Below are 9,842 nucleotides of genomic sequence, written 5' to 3' on the forward strand. Positions count from 1 at the left end.
TCTTTTTGTAGATTTCCACGTGAAATCTTTGAGTCATTACTCGTTCTTTTGTTTTATTGTTTGAAGCACATATGCGTCTACCAGTTTGCGGCAAGCGTAGCTGCCTCGTCAGCTACTCGATTTGCATGAGCAGTCTGCTAGGAATCGCTGGAGTTAGACGAATACACGGCTTACGTCATACATATATCGTAAAACGCCAGTTGGCGCAACCACGGTCATTCGTTTGTTACCAACGAGAGAAAATCTTGTTTGAATTTTTCTTCCACTATCGGAGATCGGGAGGAGGTGTTGTAATCTGAAAAAATTGATTTTGACAAAAAAAAAGGCGAGTTAAATTGAGCCCACGAAATTATTATTACCAAAATTTGACGGTTTTAGTCATCAAAATGACTAATTAGAATATCAAATAAATGTGCACCAATTTTAACATTTAATTGTTCTTCTTTGATTAATTATATTGAATTTCTGAATTCTATTAAATTGTGTTCTATTGAATTGTATTCTTTTCTCCAAAGAGATGAAATATTTTATTATATTGAATATCATGACAATTTTCACATGCGTATAAATCAGCGGTAAATTTCTGTACAAAGAGTGAAATTTCAGGGGATGGACATGTCAATCATAAATTGCAGCAAAGGTCGAAATGAAATAAAGATCAACGTCAATAATGCAAGCAGAGCAAATATTATTTGCTCTGTACATATAGAAAAATAAACTGTTGCAATTAATTTGCAACAGTTTATTGCAAATTAATTGCGGTTAATTGCGCTATTAAATTAAATATACACACACCTTATGAACAATAAATGTTAGCGTTAAATTATTACCCGAGCGTAGAACGGGGAATAGTAAAATGTATTAAAAATTGTATTCCATAGTAATTTGACTGCCGACTACTCGCAGTATGACAACGTTGTTGCGAATTTAGCTTTCGTCGGTGTTTGCACTATCATTTGATAGGATCTGGTTCAAGTTTCTAACACGACCTATATAGGAGAGTTCTCCACTCCGCAAATTACTCCCAATGGTGACGATGATAACATTTGCGGATATTCCATATGCCGTCGCTGGTGTTACATGTGTTATTAACCGCATTACTATCTTAATTAAATGTACTAAATATGTATGTCTATAGAATATAGGTTTAAACTTTCGTTTTAACATACGCGTGTAAAATATGTCAAGCAAAACATATTTTAAGATGTAAATTTGTATGTGTTATAACACAAAAGTTGTTGCAGATTTAATTTTTTATTAAATTCTATCAGGAAACTACCTATATGCGATAATCGGAAAAAGACAAGTACAAAATTTATAACATCTACAATAGAATAAAAAAACTGAAGAAAAAGTTAAAAGATAATAAAATAAGATCATAGAATTATCTTGTTCTTATTTTTATTATCAATGAGATTTTTTCGCTTATTGCAAGAAAACTCGTTAGAAATATCGCATAAGAGATATCTTTAAAATGTCCTTGATAAATGTGTTGTATATAAAGAAGCTTCACAATTAATGCAACGACAAAATAAAAAACGGTATTGACGAGACTTGAGGTTAATCATATTGATTCATCGTACATTAACTTCGCTCTATTACATTAATTAACTAACGAAGTGTAAACGGCTTCATAATAAAATAACCACGAAACTTAACTGCAACGGTGAGAGGTTGCATCAATAAACTTACGCTAAATTAATTTTTATTACGAGCAACACGTCAATATACTTCCGGTGATGTCGCAAGTCGATTAAATTTAATATAATGTTATTGAATCGCGCGATACTGTTGAAATATTAATCAAATAATTTTAAATTGCTAAATAATCTTGAATAATGTGAAACAATTGATATGCAAAATAATAAACTAATTTTTGCAGTTTTATCTTTAAATATTCGAATTTTTATATACAAAAGTAAGACAAGTTAAAAGTATAGAATAACCTCATTGTACTCAGGGTATTGTATTTTTGTAAATAAAAATTTAAATATCATGTATTGTACGTGTAAAATTGTGATATTTAATGCTGGAAACACAGCTACAATTAAAGTGCAATGCACACTATCAATACGTATCCAAACTTCATTCCCATTTGGAAGAGTTTTATTAAGCTACTTACTCGTCTATATAACATTCCTCTCACGTTACTACTGTTTCACAAGAGTATTAGAGTGTTCAAGTTTCTCTATAAATATTAATTTGCCTAGTTTACACAGGAGTGCTAAAGTACGGCATGGTCGAGAATTCGCGATTATCTATGATTGTAAAATATATGAATACATGCGTATAATACGAAGTACGCAAATTTTACGTTTATAATGACATATGTTAGTACAAGATACGGGAAAGAATTAGATCTTAACTTTTATTATTCTAATTATTATATCTCTAGAAGGCAGATCAAATAAGAAGAAATCATGAAATCATGAAAAATTAGTACAATTAAAAAATTGTGATAATTATAATGTAATTATTACAATTACATATATAAGATAAATATCCCAATAATCTGAGACATTTGTTATTAATCTTAAATGTGTTTTTTGTATGATTAAAATTCAACTATAATATTTAAATGTTTAAAGATATGTATAAGTTATTTTATACTTTATAAAAATTAATGTTAAAAAATAAATTTATTATTATGGTTTATATAACGGTTTTAATGAATTTTAAAAGTTTTTATAAAACATATATTTGTTAACATAATATATTTAAACAATAAATAAGGATTTTAGATTGTTTGAACATTAATTTATTTAGAAGCTTTACAAACGTGATTATTTTCAGATTAATTAAAAAATTTTTTATATATTAATAACATTTTATATTTCAGTTATATTTCATTTACATAATTGAAACACTTTATTTTATATTTTTATAAAAATTTAACCATCTTTGTTCTGTCACATATCTCTGTCACTGGGATATTTATATTAATTTAATTTAAATAAAATTTTTTCATTTGTAATTTAAAATCAGCAAGATATATCTTTCCCATATATAATACTTTATTCTTTTATCTAAATAATTTCACATATTTTAAAAAATCTACTGTAAAAATATTGAAATCGGCAGAAGTTCAGTTATGACCGTCGACATTTATGGTCAGATCGATCAATCTCATCAGTGGCACGGTGGCGGGATATAAACTGCTCTGACCCTTACGACGTGACTTGAGTTAACGATTACAATTATATCGTCTTTCATTCCAGAATTGCTATAAATCATTCCATATTATCACGTAATATCGCGCGATAAAAAATTTCTTTCTGAAACAGAATTTTAAATTATTTTTTAACTGGATTATATTATAGGGAAAAAATTACATAATAAAAATTGAATGGTAGGAAATTTAATAATAGCAAATAACATAAAGCTTTGAATGAATTATCGCTAACAATTGGCGCACCATATTACTCGCCCACTTTGTACGGTCATCACAAAAGCGGGTGTATCTATTTGTACATTTAGACGAGATAATTAGCCATAAAGGCAACTAATTTCGAGCATGGGCGAACTAATTCGGAATCGTACGTGCTACTAACCGCGATAACGAGAAATTATATCTGGTTATTAAACTCCACCCTCGGAAATAAGGATCGAGTTAAATTCAAACGTTTTCAAATTAAAATTTCCTTCGTGCGTGAAACATTATAGAGCTTCTCGAAGCATAAACGACTCTATAAATCAGCAAGCGGGAGAAGAGATGTAATAACGTATTTTAAGCGTGTCGGCATCATTAGGAGTTACGTAATCCGTTATTCAAATTTATATGACAAGATCATAATTAAGCTCATCAAAACTTTGTGCAACGGTATTTGCCATGCGCGTTCTGACTGCACTGGGCTACTACGCTGCGATATAATTATAAAAACAAGATTTCTGCTTAAAAAATGTTAGTGGTTTTATTACGATATTGTTCTAGTATTCAGTACTCGTATTATAAAATGAGCTGTTCAAATACAAGAGACACAATCACAAGTAGCTCTCGTTCTGATTTTAAACTTTAGATGTATTAAAATATAGACGTATTTATATACGTCTTAATAAGAAACACACTTTTTTTTTATAAGTACATCGTCGCTCGTTAAATATCTCTTGAAATCAGTTTCTTTTTGCAAAAGAATATTATGAAAATTATATACGATAGAACAAAATTTTTAAATAAAAGTTTAATGATCTTAAGAGACATTTAAAATAAAAATGATAATTTTTAAATTTTTATTGAAAAATCTTTTTGTTTTAATATTTATTTTAAAAAATTATTTTTAAATTTTAACATATCTAAAGCTTATTAAAATTGGAATCAGCTCTTTAGATTCCCTTATTAGTTTTCAGATCGAATGGGGCATTGTCGGTAGAGCTTAACAATACTCCATTTGATCGCGCAAAACAATCGAAAAAAGATACTTGATTAATGTATTTTTAATGCCCGCGAAAGCATGCTGCTGTACATGCAATCGCGATAACGAGAAATCTTTTTTATTCAAAATCCCTTCTCTCTTATTTATAAGTACGTTGACTTAGACGAAAGATATTCTGAGTGTTTTCCAAGAACTTGGAGTGGATGATCAATTAATTTCTTTTTCGTTTCACAGCGAAGAGCACTCGCTCCAAGTATCTCGCGTTTAAGCATTTACTATCACTCGCATCACTTTCTTCCTTCGCACCACGTGCCATTCCATCTTATCGGCAGCGTCGATTCGTGCTCCAATAAAGATCTGCCTGTCTGCACGCCCGTCGTTATCTTCCTAGCGTAAAAAGGTACCGTCCTTTAATTAACAGACCCTTTAAGAAACGAATTGGCGTAGCGCTGCGCGATCAATCACACGATTGGCCGCTCGCGACACTTCGGCAATAGCATACACAAAGGAGAGCGCACGCCAAAGAAGAAGAGCTTGCACGCTGAATTGCGATGTTTTTCATTAATTGCCCGGCTTCGCTGGTCGTTTGCCGATCGAAAGACAAAGTTAAACAAGGGCGCGACCGGCCGCGCGGCAAGGTAGGTATCGACTCGTTATCGGATCCCGGTATCCCGGTATACGCGCGACAGAGAGGAGTGACCCGGCTCGTAAATCCCCCTGCCTGCAAAATTAGTTCCACGTCCATTTAGTAATCACCCAGCCGTTTCCCTTGATTAGGCGAACTTGCGCTCTCCGTGCGACCTCTTCGCCACTGCGCCGCCGGTTTCGAGACGTGACACTCGGGGCTCCGCGCTTTAATGGACGATTTACCTTCTCGCCTCCACTTGGCGTCGTGGGATCGCGGAAGCGTTCGCTCGGAAAGATCGTTCGAGGCCCAGGTTACGGCGAACTCTAATCGCCCCGTACCAACTCGCAGCCGAGGGTTTGTGTCTCGGGATTTGGTCGGGCGCTGCCGTGTTTAGATCAGTCACTGTCGATTTTATCAAGAGGAAGCTCGCGCTCTGCCGCAATGAAATTATTTTGCAGCCGATTTAACACTGAATGCTATCTAAACGCGCTATAATTTTCGCGACCTAATCCTAGACGTTTGTCGAGGAAAGACTGTCAAGATTTCTTACGCCTGGTCGAACAGAGCAAACTCGAAGCGCAAGCGAAAAAAGATTGGGATTTTGTATACTTTAAAGCAACGGAAATGCCAGGCTACATACGTGCATCTCATCGTAAAATGCTAGCTAGATCTAATTGATAGCGAGTAACATCACTTTTAATATCTAAAAAAAAACTTTGAAGCGAAAGGAAAAACAACAAACGGTCTGACTGAAAGTTGAATAGCTTCAAGAATACTTTATAACAGTGATAAAATTTTTTTTATTAAAAAAAAATAAAATTTATTTTAGAAAGGATTAATCATCTTAAAATTAGAAATTCGCAAGTTTTTCAAGTTCTAAAATTCTAATTCCTATTCCTAATATCTAATATTTTTCCATTGTGCGCAAAGCCTGATTGCTTTTCTACGAGAATTTTAAGTTTGAAGCGAATAGCAGGATTAACGTAAGGATTAATTTTTTAATATTAATTATGTCATTCGAGCGCTAATCTAGATTTCGTCTTTGTGTGTTGCAGGTCAACGTAGCGTCACGACTCCGCTGCTGTGCATCGTGTCGGTGAGTGAGAAATTAACGTTTATCTTACAATTAATGATAATATTTCTTGTGTGAATTTAAGGCTCATCTTTAAACAGGTAGAAATAGTTTTGACTTTCAGTCTTTATTTAGCTTTTAGTAATAATCGCATTTCTGCTCAAATACTTAGCTATTGTTTATTATTGACTGTGCATGGATTTTAAAATTAAAAGACAGATATAAGATGCCTCATTATTATACGTACATTATTATTATTATTACATCGGATTTACATCTCAATATGCTTGCTTTTATCCAAAAGACTATCTGATCTCGGTTTCTCGAATAACCAATTAGTCGTCGTCGTTGTGCTTTCGTTTTCACTTCTGCGATCAAATATCGAACGGAACGCAGAATGTTCTTATTCCTCTCTTTTACGATTTTCTATAGTCCACTAGACAAAGGCTCTGTAAGGTAACCGGACACCCGCCCCCGGTTTCCGCGATTTAACGAACAATTTGCATGCACCTGTCGCCTTTGAACCGGGAATAGAAAACGAACCTTCGAAGGAACGCTCTCCATTTTTACAAGTAAATCCTACCTTTAATCTTGTCGACGGCGTTAAAATAAAAAAAAGACGCTTTTCGCGCTCGGGCACGCGCTTTCTTTGCCTTTGCAGCGCCATTATGTGCCTAGTTGCGTCCGTTCCACCCTTCGTGCAATCACACTCGCCACTGTTTCTTGACACCCCCCGCTTGCCACCAGCTACGTACCGAACAGCTTTGGGATCTCCTTCCTTCCTCTGGGTATACCGTGGGATTTAATCTCTTTTAACAGCGCCTCTTTTTTACTGCAAATGACTTTTAAGTGGTCTTAAATACCCCATTACGTTTAAAAGTGGGTTATGAATGAGCTGCGTGTTATGTACCACGGTGTTAGTATCCTAGCGATCCCCCGAGGTCGCTTCATGAATTTCTCATATCGTATCTTACGTTGTGTTTGATAATAGGTGCATTTGTTGCACACGGTGATACTTAATTCTCGTCTCACGCAACATTTACAAAAATAAAATTGAACAAATTAGTGTTCATTGAAGAAAGAATTTTTAGTGATAGAAAAATAAGAAACACTTTGCGTTTTAATAGAAATCGCAATCGCGCTTATTGTCTTACTGAATTGTCTTATATAATCTTGCATAATTAATTAAATAAGAAGAAATGTTCGGAAATGTGAAAATGGTTAAATCATAATAATATTCCGGTGACGGTATTATAATTTTCGCAGTGCAACGTCATGTATGCACAAATGTCAGTCAGGATGACACAAGAATGGTTATACAAACCATGCCACAGTTTCTTTACGTTGCATAAAATGACGTGTCGACGTAGATACATATGACATAGCGATAATATGTTTTCACGTTGCGATGCGTGACGAGTCGTTCCAGTTTTACTTGTTGTGTGTAGGCTGATGATACTGCACCGTACTGCTTTGAAGTTATAAATCAAAGCTGAACGAACTCTAAATTTCTCTCTTTCTCATTGACAGCCATCAATTTTCATAAACTATTCCGCGCTTTAATTGGCTATTGATTGATTGACCGATTTGATTGACATTCTCAAATGATAGAATTGATGGTCACCATTCGGTAATAATTTCAGTTTTTGTTAAATTATTATTTGTCCCAGTTAACGGGTTTATAACTAAGTTTAGACAGAAAAATACAAGTTACTTGTTATTTTTATTGTAATTTCTCCAACAAAACAAAACTTTTTATTTTTTTTTATCTCTCTCGACTGTTGCTTTTGATAACGAGTTTTGTATGCCGTTTATACTTGAATTACTAAGCAGATAATTATTTATATCTAATTTAAAAAGAAATTACTTAAGAAGATATCTGCTTAACACAACACAATCAAGGGTCCTTCTACAATCTTAATAAGCTTTGGATACGTTAAAATATAGATAAGTTTTTTTTTATAAGTACGTTTTTGCATATTAAGGAGATAAAACGTTCTTTTGAAAAACAAACGGTTTTATATTATTTTCTTTCAAAACAAATATCGTCAAAACTACAAGAGATAGTTGAAAATTTATTGTTGAGTAAAATTGAATGGTTTCAAGAGTACTTTGTAATAATAATAAAAAATGTTTTTTAATTTTTATTAAAACAGTTATTTTTATCATTATTATAAAGTACTTTTAAAATTATTTAATTTTTATTTAAAAATTTTTCTTCTATCTTTTACAGTTTCGATGATACGCTTTGCTTCAGAAAATAACCGATTTTTTCAAAGGAATGTTTACCCTCCTTATGTATAATGTATGAGAACGTACTTAAAAAAAATACCTGTCTCTTATTTTTGTCTATGTATATTTTATCATATTCAAAGCTTATTAAAATCGGAAAAAGGACACTCGGTTGTGTCCCCATGTTGGATCTTGAGCTCTGTCTGATCTTTAATAGATTCTACTACTGCAACGTGTGACTGATAACAATTAAGTTTACGCCGGTATGTAACTCACAGTGGTCCGTTAATTTTATTTTATTTTATCCAACGTTTTTGCAAAGCCTTTGGTTTTACATCGTTAAACAGCTAATCTTCATCTCATCGTCGGTGTAATTAATATTGGCCCTCATCGATCACTCTGGCATCGAGCCAGGATGCGAATAAAATCTTCGTTGACTTTCTTTCGCCGGTCGTTTTTCCGGGAACAAAAATTGCCTCTTGTTAACGCGTCCCTCCGTAACGAGTATACTAATTCATTTACTTGCTAATACACTCGGAACTGGTAAAAAGGTTCCCCGGGGAAAGCACCCCAGCACGTATAATTCAAGGTTAAACGCTTTTCATCCCGCTTCCTTTCGCATAATTTATAAATCCTGCGTAAAAGCTTATGAATGAAGAAGTCGAAAGAATGATGGGTAAGACTTGAAGGCGCGCGCACACATACGCTCTCGCTTGGATATAAAGCTACTTTTATATTTCTCAATAATGCACGGGCTACTTTCTATCGGTCAAGGAACCTCGTCGCTTATCTGTCGGCCTGGGCCGCTCGATAGCCTGGGTTACGTATACGACAAGAATGAAATCGAGTACCTCTGTTTGCATGACAAGACGGATGTTCCGGTGACGTGAGTGAGATAACAGAGGTCGGAGTTCATGCATTAGGGCAGTATACTTTTGACGACATATCTTGCCTTGGGACAGCTTCATCTCGGGGATATCAGACACGGACGAGAATGACGGACGAGAATGGTTCGACGTAAATCAATAGAGTTACGAGATTCACGAGCGGTCAGCCGTAATTCCGAAAATAAAACGTCCGCTCCTTCGTCACTCCTTATCGCCCTCACGGACCGCACGAGGGATTTGTCTTACGCATTAGTTTTCGCATTAGCATCGCGATAGGATTGCCGATTTTCATTGGTTTCGAGAGAGTATCTTTGAGAACCGTTTTGGAGAAGCCGTGAGTTATCGCGGCGCCTTGTTAAAGTTGCGCGGTTCGCACAAATTTCTCAAGCGTTCGGCATCTCGCTAGCATCTCTCTCCGTGCGTTTTCCTAGCGGGGCCGCGGTAGCCTCCCGGCTACTCGTATATTTCTTATAGTAGTCGGCACACTCTGACGTTACGGAGCAATAAATCAGTTTTTCCATCCCAGACGACGTGCATGACGGCGCGGGCTCTGATGCTTCTTCCACCAATGCGTTATCATCAGCCAGTATACTCAGGGGAGAATCCCCGAACGAAACAGCGAAGGGCGAAAAGGGGCGGGAACGCAAAAAGGA

The sequence above is a fragment of the Solenopsis invicta genome, chromosome 5, assembly GCF_016802725.1.
Source record: "Solenopsis invicta isolate M01_SB chromosome 5, UNIL_Sinv_3.0, whole genome shotgun sequence".
NCBI lineage: Eukaryota > Metazoa > Arthropoda > Insecta > Hymenoptera > Formicidae > Solenopsis > Solenopsis invicta.